We start from the raw sequence: 14818 nt of genomic DNA on the forward strand, positions 1-14818 counted from the left end.
TTGGGTCGTTTATTTTTCTGGAATTCAGCTGCAGGAGTTGCTTGTATATTTTTGAGATTAATTGTTTGTCTGTTGCTTCATTTGCTATTATTTTCTCCCATTCTGAAGGCTGTCTTTTCACCTTGTTTATAGTTTCCTTTGTTGTGCAAAAGCTTTTAATTTTAATTAGGTCTGGACCCGCTTCTTTGTGTGAAGTGATTCTTGTAGTTTCTTCTTGGTCATTTTTTTTTTTTTTAATTGAGTTGTCTGGCCTTTTGTTATTGAGTTTTAGGAGTTCTTTACCTATTTTGGATAAAAATACTTTCTGTTACTCATGTTACAAGTCTTTGTTTTCCTACTCCAGCTTTCCCAGACTTAAGGGCACATATATATATATATGTATCTTTTTAGGAAACAAAGTTCTTAATTTTAACATAGTTGAAATGATCAGTATTCCTTTTATGGTTTGTGTCTTTTGTCTCTGGTTTAAGACTCCTCTACCCTGAGGTCATAAAGATATTCTTCTGTATTAGCATATGAAATGAAGTAAAGTTGCTCAGTCCTGTCCGACTCTGCGACCCCATGGACTTTAGCCTACCAGGCTCCTTTGTCCACGGGATTTTCCAGGCAAGAGTACTGGAGAGGGTTGCCATTTCCTTCTCCAATTAGCGTATGAAAGCCTTCCCCATTTAGATCGAATTGATTTTTCCTACTGAAGGCTTTAATGTTTGTGTGTGTGTGTGTGTGTGTGTGTGTGTGTGTGTCTTTGTCTAAGAAACACAGAATGGCATGACTAGATTAGATGCTGTGTAGAGAGTGGAGAGGGGGGAGCATTGGAGACAGGTGGAGGGTGTTTGCTCTAGTCCAAGAGGGACATCATGGTAGCTTTGACCTGAGTGGTGAGGGCGTACACCCTCACCCAGAGAGCTCTGGGTGTATTCAGTGGGTATTTAGGAGGGAAATGAATGTGAATTGGTGGTGAATTAAATATGGGGGAGGAGCTGGTGAATTAAATATGGGGGAGGACCTGAGGAGTACCCCTAGTGACCTCTTTTCTGCTGCTCTAACCGACACCTTCACCCTTTTCTTTTTTTCCTCTATTTCGTTGCTTTTCTGTTCAGTTCCTGCTTGCTTCCTCCTTGCTTCCCCTGACTCAGCTTTCCCTCTGGGCTTCCTTCGCCTTCCATCACTGCTGCAGATGGCTAACTCTGCCCATGGAAACATGGGAATTTTCCCCAAGAGACTCTGATTGGACCAGGTGGTCACCATTATTCCTGTTTGGATAGGACTGCCACACCAGGCCTCTGGCACGCTGTGGGTCTGCACACCTGCTGGCTGCCTGGGTGGCTCCTTCATGGTGCCCAGGGGCTGCTGGGATGGGATCATGGGGGTAGGAGCAGGCCACACTTGATGGTTGCTGTTTCTGGGGAGGCTTTGAGAGAGATGATTCCCCCTCAGAAGAGGGCTATTAGCAGCTGGCACTTGGCATGTTCTGTGAGTACAGAAGAGTGTTAGAAAGAGAAGATACACTTAAGAGAATGGATTTTCTTTTTCACTAAACCCAATTTTCTTTAATAATGTCTATATTGTGAACTTGCTTTCTAAAATGCATATTTATAACAGAAACTTATCATGACTCTTAAAAGTGATTGTCGATAGCAAACATAGTATTTGAAGGTGATCTCCAACAGAGAGAGTTTCATTTATTAATAGTATACCAGTCAGAGATTTGACTCTGAGATATTTTGTTCATGCATAAACCATATATTTGAATCGACAGTCCTGTTAATGATGGAATGCAGATATGTATATTTATGGTAAAAGAACCAACTGGATATTTTTTGAACATCATTATATGCAAGACGTATGAAAAACAGGAGTCGCAGAGAGTAAAATCAGGCCTCGATGTCATGTTCAGTAAAACATGTCAGAGGTGAGGGCTCAGAAAGTGCCATAGTGAAATACGAGGGGAAGGTGTGAAGTTGCAAGGGGTTTCATTTAAACACAGGCTCACGTATTAATATTTTCATTGATTTATTTTCATGCCAATATGTTCTGACATAAATATGGTGATCTATAATGTATCGACCATAAAAGTCAACATTATTTTTAAAGCTGACTCAGGGAAATAAAACCTCATTGTTAGTGCTGATGTATACGGTATGTTATTCTGTTGAAAAATTAACCTCTCCTATCCTGTTCCTGATTGAGCTAAATAAGAAGAATGCCTTTTAATAGCCACTGACCTTTGTTGCATGTTTTGCTTCCTGGACAATGTTCAGTTTGTAATGGGACAGGCCCACGGTGTGAAGTCAAGAGTGGAAAAGGGAAAGTGAAATTCGCTTAGTCGTGTCTGACTCTTTGCAACCCCATGGACTATTACAGTCCATGGAATTCTCCAGGCCAGAATACTGGAGTGGGTAGCCTTTCCCTTCTCCAGGGGATCTTCCCAAACCAGGGATCGAACCCAGGTCTCCCACACTGCAGGCGGATTCTTTACCAGCTAAGCCACAAAGGAAGCCCAAGAATACTGGAGTGGGTAGCCTGTCCCTTCTCCACCAGATCTTCTTGACCCAGGAATTGCAGGCAGATTCTTTACCAACTGAGCTACTAGGGAAGCCCCAAGAGTGGAAGAGTCTGCCAATATCTTTTCCTTTCAGAGGTTCAAAAGGCCTATGAAACTCCCCTGGCCAGATACTATGGGGCCATAAATTGTGTCTTCTGTATGAGACCAATGATGAGAATAGAAGCAGAGTGGACAAACCCAAACAAGACACGTGGGTACTGTGTCAGCTGTGGATGGTCACAGAGAAGAGAGTCTAGAATGCCAGAGACAATGAACACACCCCAGTGCTCTGCCCAAGCCAAGCACATCCATGATGTGACCTTCAGTGAAGTGACATTATGAAATGGACAGCAACCAAGGAAGATTTAGCTTAGCAACATTGGAGAGATTGCTAATGGAACCTGGGTACATTTGGATGGCTTATCCTTCCACTAATTTTCAGAACAGAACAAGTATGCTGAATTTTAACAAAATACTGAGAAATTTAGAAATACTGAGAGTTTTAGAGCTAGAGGGACCCTGGGTGTAAGGCAGGGGTAATCACTTGATAGATGAGGCAGCTGTTACACTCCAGGAGATTAAGTGAGCAGGTTGCCCAAGGAGACACAGCTGGTTAGTGGCTGCCGTATCTGAGGTCCAGATCTCCTGGTTCTCCGTTCAGGGCTCTCTCTGCTCCATTTTATCCATTAGAAGCCATGACTGATAGTACACATTCTTGGAGGATATTCCACAGAGCCACCTAGATCTAGTTTCCAACCTGCCCCCGCACCAAAACTGATCTTGTCAAGGCTCTCGATAGCCAACAAGTTGCTAAATTCTCTGGACTTGGCAAGTTTTCTGACTTGATTTAAACCTCTAATCATACTGCAGTTCAATACTCCTTGAAATGTCTTGTCTCTTGCTTTCTCCATTAGTTAAGACTTCACTGCTGGTGAGAACGGTGACAAAGCTAAGCGATAATTTATTGGCTCATATAACCACTGTCATGGTGATGCTGGGTTTAGGTATGGTCTGATTCAGGAGCTCAGATCGAGTTACTAAGCCACTTTCTTTATTGTATTTCTTGGCTCCATTTTCTCCAAATTGGCTCCATTCTCAAACATACTCTCCCCTCATAGTGACAAGATGGCTGCCATAAACTCCACTCTCTCATTTAATTATGTGCAACTCTGGCAAGAAAAATTATGCCTCAGCCAGGAAGTGCTGGGATTAGCAGTGATTGGGCCTGTTGTCTTACCCTGAGCTCAGTGTCCATTCCTGGACCAACCACTATGGCCAGGGGTTGGAAGACATTGATTGGCTCAGGCTGGGGTTAAATGCTCCACCTAAGAGAGAGCTGGGTTCACCTCAACCCTATGTATTAGAGAGAGGAAAGGGTGGTTCCCCTAAAGCATATTTGAGCTCCTGTTACCACAAGAAATGGACTAAGTCTGGGACAGCAAAAACAGCAAATGCCCAGAGCAGTTTTTCTGATACCGCACTTTCCTAATATGCCTCCAACTTCACTCTTTTCAGTCTCGCTCACTGTGTTACTCACCTCAACTGGATTTCTAATGTTGAATATCCCTGTGGCCAAGCTCCAGATCTTCCCTTCTTCTATGACTGTACTCTTCTCAAGGCAATTTCATCCAGTCCATTGTGAAAGGAGAAGTTGGGCATAGCCCAAAGCACTTTGAGAAAACCTTGGCTCATACATGGTATTGAAATAGTAGGCCAGGGAATATAATGAGAAATAGTACTTAATGGGAAATTCTGAGAGGAAGAAAGATTGTTGACCAAGGTGTATCTGAGAAGGCAAAGCATTGAGTTACTCCTTATCCTTTGCTCTGAACATAAGGGATAAGGTATGAGAATATTTAGAAGTAGTTACCATAAAGGCATGGGGCTTCCCAGGTGGTGCTAGTGGTAAAGAGCCCTCTTGCCAATGCAGGAGACATTAGAAAAGCGAGTTTGATCCCTGGGTCTGGAAGATCCCCTGGAGGAGGGCACGGCAACCCATGCCAATATTCTTGCCTGGAGAATCCCATGGATAGAGGAGCCTGGCAGGATGCAGTCCATAGGGTCGCAAAGAAATGGGACTGAAGTGACTTTGCACGCACCATGCACTATAATGGCACAAAACATCAAGTGTATTAGCCAGGTGGGTTAAAAGTCTTGTTAAAGTTAGATCTATAAATACTTGCTTTTCTCCCTGTGAAACTAAATTTCTGGCTGGGTTGCTTGCTGAGAAGGTAAAGAATTCGCCTGGGATATTTCCCTTCCTGATTATACAGGTTTATTGTAATCATCTATGGTCTACAATCTTTAACCTTGAGGCTATGGTAACTGCAAAGCTTGTTTTACATATCTGTTGTGGGCAATTCCATTTATTCACTATATATCTGTTATCAGAAATTGTATATATTAGAATATGTTTGGGTAGGAGATAGAATTTATGTACTTAAGCAGTCATGTGCCCACCAGCCCTGTTAGTGACTTCACTCACTTTGTCCCATGACTCTATTTCTACATAAATTCATAAACCCAGCTTCTAGTCAGCGACCATTAAAGCCTTTGTCTTGTCTTTCTTGTTGTAGAGTTTATCTGAGGAAAATACATTTGTGATTCTAGAAGAACAGTTTCTAAACAATATATGAAGCTTGTTTTCTTCTCACCATCCATGTCTTGATAACTCCTTCTCCATACCCACAGCTCTGTTCCGTGCCCTGAGCTCTACACTTGTATATCCAATTGTCTACTTGGCACTATCTGGATATTTTAGGTAGATTTTACCAATCTACTGTGGTCAAGAGCGAACTTCTAATTTCCTCATTTTTCTCCTACCAAATCTGCCTCTCTGCTGAACACTCTATCATTTCAGTAAATGGCACTGTGATATATCTAGTCATTCAAGCAACATCCCAGAAATCATTCTTCATTCTTCTATTTTCCCTTTTCCCACATCAGTCCATCACCAAGTCTTACCAAGTATCTGTCACACCATCCACCACTGCCTACTCATTGCCACCACCCTGGTGTTTGCACTGGGATCTTTTGTCCCCATCAATTGTGCTCGTCACTTGTCTTCTTGCCTCCTTCTACCTACTCCATGCACAGCGGTCAGAATGATCTGTATGAAGCAGAAATCAGACTCTGTGCCCTACTAAAGGTATTCTGTTGCCTTCCTATTGTCCTTCAGAATAAATCCCAAATATCTTCCCAGAGACTATAAGGTCCTGTGTGGTCTTGTCCCTTCTCTACACTTCAACCTCATCTCATCCTCTCTACCCCCTAGTTATGGGGCTGTAGCCACACTTGCAATGTGTCTGCTGGGCTATGGGTATGCAACAGGAGAAAACTCTTTCTTATACACACGCACGCACACACACACACACATACACACACCCCACCACACCCTGATTGGTGTCATCAAAGCCTAGGAACTTTTCAGAATAGGGGTGGCCCCAGAGGCCAGGAGCAGATGCAGTCTATTATGGCAGGACTTTTTCCTCTATGCTAGTCCCCCCATGGCATGTCCGCAGAGAACAGGACAGGGGCCCGCTGTGTCTAAGCAAGCAGCCAGATTTTGGCTGTACCTTAAGTCTTTTACACATAGGACTCATCTCATGGCTTAGCCTAACCTTCTGTGTACTATGTCCTTTGGTTGTCCAGGTTTGAACCAAATTCAGCATCAGCAAAGCCACGTTATCACATTGAAGGAGAGTCAATATTCAGTTAAGCCTGAAAAATGTCTGCTTCTTGCTTTAAAGCATCTGGATAGCCTGTTTACCCATGGTTCATTCCTTGACTCTCGTTCAGTTTGGATTATTCTCATGCTGAATTTGGTTCCAGGACCCAAGTCACAAGCTCACTGCCCTGAAGGCCTGTCTGCCCCCCCTGCACACATCACGCTTGTCCATGCCCCAGAGTGTTTACAATTCCTGCCCCAACTGCTTGGAGCACATTTTCCCAGTTTTTTCTCTGTATGACCAAATTCATCTCATCCTTCAGATCTCAGCTAAAATATCATGTTCTAAGAAGGCTTTTTACTATCTAAAACAATTCAGGCTGTAATTCCTTCCTATAGCACCTAATTTACTTTCCATATTTTTTACAAAATCTTTATTACTTTGCTTGGTTTTTGTCTGTATGCCACTAAAATATAAGTTAATTGAGGTCAAGGACCTTGTCTGTCTTGTTCTTATTTTTTCTTTTAAATTATTTACTTATTTTTGGCTGTGCTGGGTCTTTGTTTCTGTGCGGACTTCTCTAGTTGCAATAAATGGGGGCTACCCTCTAGTTGCATGGGCCTCTCACCGCAGTGGCTCCTCTTGTGGCAAAGCACAGGCTCTGGGCACACAGGCTTCAGTAATTGTAGCACATGAGCTTAGTTGCTCCAAGACATGTGGAGTCTTTCCAGACCAGAGATCAAACCTGTTTCCCTTGCATTGGCAGGCAGATTCCTTTCCACTGTACCACCAGGGAAGTCTTGTTCTTTTTTATATCCTCAGGCTTCACAGCACTTTGTACATAGTTGGCACTCAACAGATCTTAGCTGAATGATGGAGTGGGCTGTGTACTGTCCCTGAAGGGAGGGAGACAAGTGACTTGCTTTGCTGAGGGCCATACTGCCTCTCTTACCCCAGCAGGGTGGATTTCATTGCTGGGTTCATACAGACGATGACAGGCTAGCCTCTGAGACAGTGGTTGTTGGGGAACCACCGTCATGGATGGGCACAGAGAAAAGTAGCTTGAGCCTTCAGCCCTCAAAGTCTTGGCTCTTTGTGTGTTGAATTTCTCAATGGCCCTTACTCTTCAGCCTCCTTTCCAGAAGCCATGGGTGATGATATAGAACATCATGAAAAGCACCTATTAATGATCCCATAGCCAACTTTCCACACTGCTCTTGGAAATTCTGTACAATGTGAAAGTGAATACATAAAAGAAAAAAAGAATGGATTATGACTTGTCTTCATCTCCAAAAACAGTTATGAGGTTGGTCTTGCTACTCACAATTTTATATGAGTTGTTTTGTGATGACTGACCATTTCTGTGATTTTCAGTTTGTTGGTAACTCTGTCAGTCAGCTTCCATTAGGTGATGTTGCAATAACAAAGAACCCTGAACTCCTAATGGCTTAAAACAGCAAAGATTTGCTTCTCATTCTCCATGTGCCATTGTGAGTAAGGGTCAGCTCTTCACCATGTCTCTTCCTCATCTTGGGATCTAGGCAGAGGCAATGGCCCCTGTCTGGGACACGTTTGTCTTATAGCAGAGGGAAGAAAAGAAAGAGAGGAAATATGCAATGCCCTTTAAAGCTTCTGCTTAGAAAGCTACGCTTCAATTCTGCTTGCCATGTCATTGTCCAAAGCACATCACATAGTCAAACCTGGCATCGATGGGCCAGGAGGCAGAGCAAATGATTGAGAATGTTAATATAATCTTCCACAGGAAGTTTCTAATGATCAGAAAGTACTGTTCTTGAAAATTTTCGGCAAACTTCTAGTAATGAAAATTTAATAAAGAATGAATATTTTTAATTGTCATCATGTACTAACAGTATATAAAAAGCCACATAATGCAAGACAAAGCCCAGGATATAGAGAATTTGGAGTCTGTATACCGATAGTTACTGAGTAAGCCTCAACAAGGTGTTTAGTATCACTGGACTTCCATTTCTGCAAAACATAGGGTTTAAATGAGAGGATCTCCAATTTCATTGAAAATAAAAAACATCTGTGTTCCACTGACTCCAGGTACATGCCAAGTGGTATATCTGGGTGGCAGTATTGGTACTATTGAGGGTGTGATTTTCAGGGTCTCTTTGGGCTATTAGAAAGCATTGCTCTGCATTTTGTAGGCAGGTGGGGAGATGAAAGACTTTTCACCCTTAGTCAGCCTTAGAGGGAATGGATTTTGTACTTAATTTCTTCCCACTGAAGCCTTTCCACTCGCCCACATGGGACTGCTGTTCAGTTTAGAAGGGTTTTTCATTCTCAATTCACTTAGCCAAAGGGCAAGTTCTGACAAGGTGGCTGTTTGAGTTTTCTTGATGAGTGATGATGAAAAAAGCAGCACTAGGAAGTGAATGGAAATCCTGACTCCAGCCTGGCCCAAGATTGTTAGTTTTGGGAAAGAAAAAAATTAGGAAAGAAAAATAAGATCTTGAAAAATCTCATCGATCTATAGATAATTCTATATAATTCTTCATGTTGGATGAGCCTCAGGGGTTTGGGAAACTTATTCAGTGAGATGCTAACCTGAACATGTCAGGATTTTTTTTCTCTTGGTACCTCTATTCCCGTTTTTCTTTGCTCTTTAGGTCTACTTGGCATATATCTTAAATTAGAAATGCTTAGCTCTTTCAACCAGATTTTCAGTTTAGATCAGACCCTGCAGAGCTTCAGCCACTGAATTAAAAACTTGACCAAGTTCTGGTTGACCTCTAAATGCCCATTCTTCATTTCTACAAAATTGATTTCATTCATTTTTGAATTTGTGTCCTGAAAATGGTGGCTTTGAACTATTCCCTGTAACCTAAACATGTCACTGTCATTGTTGTCACTACTAACAATTAAAATATTAGTTCAATTTAGTGGACAACCTTCCTGTAATGTGTTAAAACATTTTACATAAACATTGTCCCTCAGAGAAGCTCTCACACATGTGCAGCAGGAGATAGAAAAATGCAAGGATGTTCACTGCAGTTATTGCTTGAGTTCAGGAAAAAAAAAGAATGCCTAAATATTCACCAATAGGAGAAATGATCAATGTATTGTGCTATAATCATACAGTATTTAGGCAGCAGTTAAAGTGAATGAATTAGAACAACATGTATCAATATGAAAATATCTCAAAAACATGTTGGGTTAAAAAAAGAAAGTGGCACAATTATACATACAGTATGAAACCATTTCAAGTTTAAAAACATAAGAGACTCCAAATTATATATAGGTATACATATTTATAGTAAAAGTAAAATGTAAAAGAAGGATACACAATAATTTCAAAATAATTGTCCCCTTTGGGGAAATTAGTTTTTGTCTATAACTTGTTTTATTTATCAAAAATAAGATCTCATAAAAACAAAAAAAAAAACCACATCAAATGTTATTAGATATTAACCTTGACTAAATCTTGCTGGTGGGCATGGGGGTATCTGTTATTGTTTTTTTAATGCTTTTTGGTATATGGGAAATAATATTAAAACAGTCATTCCCTTTCTCCGTTTCCCCCTTTTTTCTCATACCAACTTCAGAGAGGTATCATAGAATTGCATGTGGAAAACAACCTCTAGAAGATGAGTAATCTTCATGGGGTTTTGAGAAGATGATTTCTTCTTTGTTTTTAATTTAAAAACATCATTCATCATGATTTTCTTTTTCAGGTGTCCTTGAGCCCCTCCCCTTGCTTCTGGCAGCCCCATGCTCAAAATCCTCCTGTAGCTGCCTGCTGTCCTCAGAATGAAGATCAGGTGGCCTGTAGCATCCGGCCCCAGGCATTTCCCTTGCCTCTTGGACTTCTGTCTCCTGCCACATTCCCTCTTCTCTCCCACCAGGTCTTCACAGGGCAGTGGCTTCTGCCTGTCTTCCTATTGTACCTCTTTCCCCTTCAGCCCCCAAGCTTCCAGGTGCTTCTTCAAGGATCTCTTCCCTGAGCCCCTCACTAGGGTCTGTGTTGTTCCCATTTTCTGCTGGTTCCCCAGTGCTGGGCACATGCTCCATATGTATTTATTAACTCTCACTAACTAACTTGAAATTAGAATTGGAGAGAGTAAATGAATCATGTCACACTCTTAACACCCGTTATCCCTCTTTATGAATGGAAATGTCTATTCTTGCCTCATTTTTTGCTATACATAAGACAATAACAGGCATACAGTTATCTTACCAGACTTAATAGAAATTCCTATCATGTTCTTTGCACATACTTAAATTTAATATTACTTAGTGACAGCAATAGAAAGCTGTTGCCTCATGAATTAAGTTTTAGTAGTTATTTTTAAGTCAGTTACCTGCAAAGTAGACAATCTGTCTTCCAAATCAAGAGCATCTATTGGTAATAAAGATTCCTAAGATTTTCTGTTGAGTTTAATACCAGTATCAGCATGCACTATGCATGGGAAGTTACTGAAATACATTCCATGTAAAGCATGCTTGTTTTAAACTAAAGGCTTTAATTATAGAAGTAAGGATAATTTTTTGGATAGTTTCATTGTATCAGGCAGTCTCTTAGAAAGAATTCATTGGGTGGTGTTTGAGTCAGAATCCTCTGAGCTTAATAATGCAAGTGAAGATTTAAGTAGTGTCTTTGAGTAAGGGGCTGGAAGTCTGCAGATCTTAATAGGGTATATCTAATAACATGTTAATGACTCACAAATTGTCGGTTTTGGACTCAGACCCAGAGTGAAAGGGCTTTCATAAATTATACATGTCTGACAAATAGGTGATACATTTTTCAAATCACAAAAGTTCTTCAGAATCAAGTCTGCTTTGTGGAGATAATTAAAGAAAATCAATGTGTGTTTATTGATAGATATTTGACTTGAAAACAAATTTTCCACACTCGCTCAGACAGTGGGGCGCCCGACCTTCGAGTCCACTGTTCTCTGGGGTGGGAGGCTTGAGTGTGCTGGGTGTGGTCCTCTTGACTCCACACGCCGGTTCTTGCCTTGGTCCTTGCCCTGACCCTAACCCTTATAGAGCTGAGGACAATTGACTTGACTTCCTATCTCTATCTCTTTTCCTGAGTGAAAGAGTATAACTGTGTTTTAGTTTCACTGGGACCACGAGAGGCTTAATTCATCAATGTTGGTAAAGTGCTAGGAAGATGAGAAGTGCTGTGTCCATTCTAAGCAGCATTATTGATTCAATTTTTTCCTTGTGGTTAATATAAAATTCTCCACATATCAGATAATGGCTCAGCATTGCATAAATAGCCAAGAATTGCTGGCAGAAGAGATGTGGCCTGTGTTTTCCCCTAGGAAAATTGATGTCTGCAAAATGCCTTTGCTTTCTCTCAAAAGACATTATTTGATTTAAACTGATTATATTGGTACTGTATTTTTATTTGCCTATCAGTGTATTTTCTTTTTATTTGCTTGTTTTGGTTTGCTTTTTCAGTAACTATTGGTGATAATGTTGAACCTAGTAAACGCTTTATACTGTGGAAGGCCTGGATTGGTAAATATTTTGCTTATCCATTTTACATAATCCTGTTTGCCAAATAATAAGGAGGATACATACATACATACATACATGTGTGTGCATATATGTATATGTGTATCTATATATGTAGCATATGTTTGTGTATATATACAAAGAATATAAAATGGTAATTTGCATTATCCATAATGTATAATCCTGTTCATTAAATAACAGGCTATAGGTATGTATGTATATGTAATACACACGTATGGATACATATAAATATATCACTTTTATGCTAATATGCTTAACATGTCTGTGTTATTATTCTACCAAAATAATGTAACATAAGTAACTACTAATTATGACATTTAGCTAATTCAGCATTGTTTAAAATATTTTAGGAATTGCACTCCTGAAATTACTTTTCACAGGCATTTAAAAAGCACATGAAGAATTTAGACTAGTTACTTTATCATTATAATTTTTAAAAATGGTGTGATATAGTTGAATTATCTAGCTTATTATTCATCAGAGTTGGTTCTGGATCACTTTTCCAAATTCCAAACACACCCTCACAGGATAGAGGATTCAGCACCATTGGTTACTGTAAAAGAGAATATGCAGTGGGCTCTGAAGATTGCTCTGAATATGAGCTCTTCTTTGTTACATGGGGTCTGGTTTGATTGTTTAAACAAAATTCTGTTTCTAATGGTATTATAATCATGGCTTTTAGAAAGTATCTTTCCATGATACATACTGGAAAAAGAAATCAGTATCATTATCTTATGGTCACACTATTTGTGTGGAGCTCAGCTGTGAAAATCATCTCCATAAACACCACAAAGATTTATAAGAATTTGCTTGTTTCATTTGTCACTCATCAGTTCTTTTCCTACATCATTTATTGGATGCTTGGTATGCATTAGATGCCTTGAAACACATTAAAGAGTAGAAGACAGTCCTTATTCTTAAGGAAGTTGTGATCTGGTTGAGTCAAAGAAAATGCCCTAGAAACAAGAGATTAAATAAATGTTTATGGACAGAGGCTAGTAGATGTCCCCCCACATCTCCTCCTTCCTCAGTAACAGAATTCCAGTTTTTAGTTGGCCACCCAGGGTAAAGATGTATCTCTCAGGTTCCCTTGCCAGTGCCAAGGGCCAGTGCCAAGTCTAGACCATCCTGGGTAAAAGGAAGTTTCTAGAACCTCCCTTATACATTGGTTATGTCTCCTTCAGCCTTTCTTTTTCATGTTTTCTTCTTGCTCACGGGATCTGAATGTAATTGCTGGGGCTTCCATGACCATGCTGGACCACACAGATGAGGGCCGAACCTAGGAATGGTGGAGCAGAGTCTGAGGGCGACTGGGGGGCCCTGCATTTACGGGACTGCGACACGGCCCTGGGCCGCTACCCCTGGGCTTCTCCGTGAAAGATCAATAAACTGCCACCTGTCTATTATTTTAGGTGTCTGATGCTTCCAGCTACCTGTAATCCCGACAGGCACTTTCAACAAAGTGTGCATTTTAAATGTGGAGGGGGTAATATACAGTGAGTAATCAGAATGGGGAACTGCCAAGAGAGGCTTCTGAGAAGAATATGCTACCCCAGCACGATTCGTCTCTCACCTGCTCCTTATTTTTTCTATCTCACCATTTCCTGAACATGACACTTTCTCTCGACACTTTCTCTCGTCCTTACCTTTCCCTTCTGCAATGCTTTCTGTATGTACCTTCCTTCCTGTCTAATTAATTTTATAATTATATTAAATTATATAATCCACATAAGCAGTTAACAGTTAATTAAGCTATGTAAACACACAGTACATTTAGCTGTTATTCTCATTGTTATTACTGACCTGCTCAAATCTGGCTTCTGCTCTGAAACCTCTCTCAAGATTCTTTCTGCCTCCCCATTTTATCAGAAACAACTATCCTCTTGGTGTCCTAATACCAGGCACTGAGCAGTACTCCAGGAACCCTAGTGTTGAGGAAAGTGGCTGGCTAATTACTTGTGTAGCTACCGCTCAAGAGGAATGGGGTTGAGGGTGGGGCGGGCAGGAGGAATGTGGCTCTTCTACATTCCTTCCCCTTTGTCTTCTGGCAGCTTCTTTGTCATTGTGTCCCCTCCCCATCCCTATGCCTCCAGTTTCTATGGCTAGTTCATCATGTTCAATAGCAGCACAGCTTCAACTCTGCTTTAGTTCTGCCAACATTATAACTTCTGCTGTTTGGAGCATCAGGGATATGGTGGCAAGTAGATCAGAGTGTGGGGCTGAGAGCAGGCAAGCTGTGCTGGCAAGATTGCCCCACCTCCTTTTGTGATAACTATGGGACCGGCATTGTAGGACCAACAATGTTGCTCTGCTCTTTGATTTCCAGGTGTTTCTGCTCAGATGGGATTGCTCTGCCAACATGATGGATGTGAGGGGCTGCGTCTCAGATACAACCACGCTCAGCTGTACTCAGGCATCCTTCTGGCACTTTCCCACCTCCAGCCTGTCGGGGCTGGGGGCACAGTCATGCAGGTGTCTGTGCATCTGACCATGGATGGCACAAGCCAGCATTATTCTGGTGTGGGCTTGTACATACACTTCTTGCATCGTCTTTGGGAGTTGAGACACATTAAAAAAAAAAAAGGCCCTGTCAAGAATAATGAGGGCCCTAATGCTGATGGGATGAGGCAATTTCACTCCAGATGGTGGTCTTTAGCAAAAGAAACTGGTGCTGTCAGACTTGAGGTTTTCAGTCACTGAAGAATGACTGACTGAGGATCATTTACACAGTCCCTCCTTTTTTCTTGGCTTTGTCTTTGTTTAGAGAACCAAGTGAAGAGGTCTGTCCAGCTTTCTCCTGTTGGTGCTGCCATACCTATGTTGCCTGGCTTTTGTACCACGTTCCACAGTGGTATGTCCCTGAGGCCAGCATATGCTGGGGCCATATTTCATAGTAATTGCCTATTTCATTGAGACCCTTTTTAATCTTAGCTAATTTCCCCAACAGGGCAAATTCTTACCTCCTTATTCAAAAACTTTCTTCTGATAATAGGTGATTACAATATGGCCCTTCATCTAAGCCCATCCACCCATGATATCCAATGAGCAAAATTCCCCAGGTGATTACTTTCTATCTTATTACTTTTTTTTTTAT

At 41.1% G+C, this 14818-nt stretch overlaps 1 long non-coding RNA gene across 1 annotated transcript; it reads right to left on the bottom strand.

Moving 5' to 3' along the window:
• Nucleotides 1-12560: 12560 nt before the first annotated feature.
• LOC145538523 (uncharacterized) lies at nucleotides 12561-13932 on the bottom strand. Its single transcript, XR_014076975.1, has 2 exons — nucleotides 13528-13932; nucleotides 12561-12680 (listed from the first exon to the last, which is right to left on the bottom strand). It is a non-coding gene; the product is annotated as an uncharacterized LOC145538523 (long non-coding RNA).
• Between the last annotated feature and the right edge of the window lie 886 nt (nucleotides 13933-14818).

The sequence above is a fragment of the Giraffa tippelskirchi genome, chromosome 2, assembly GCF_054371585.1.
Source record: "Giraffa tippelskirchi isolate mGirTip1 chromosome 2, T2T-mGirTip1v1.2.pri, whole genome shotgun sequence".
Lineage (NCBI taxonomy): Eukaryota > Metazoa > Chordata > Mammalia > Artiodactyla > Giraffidae > Giraffa > Giraffa tippelskirchi.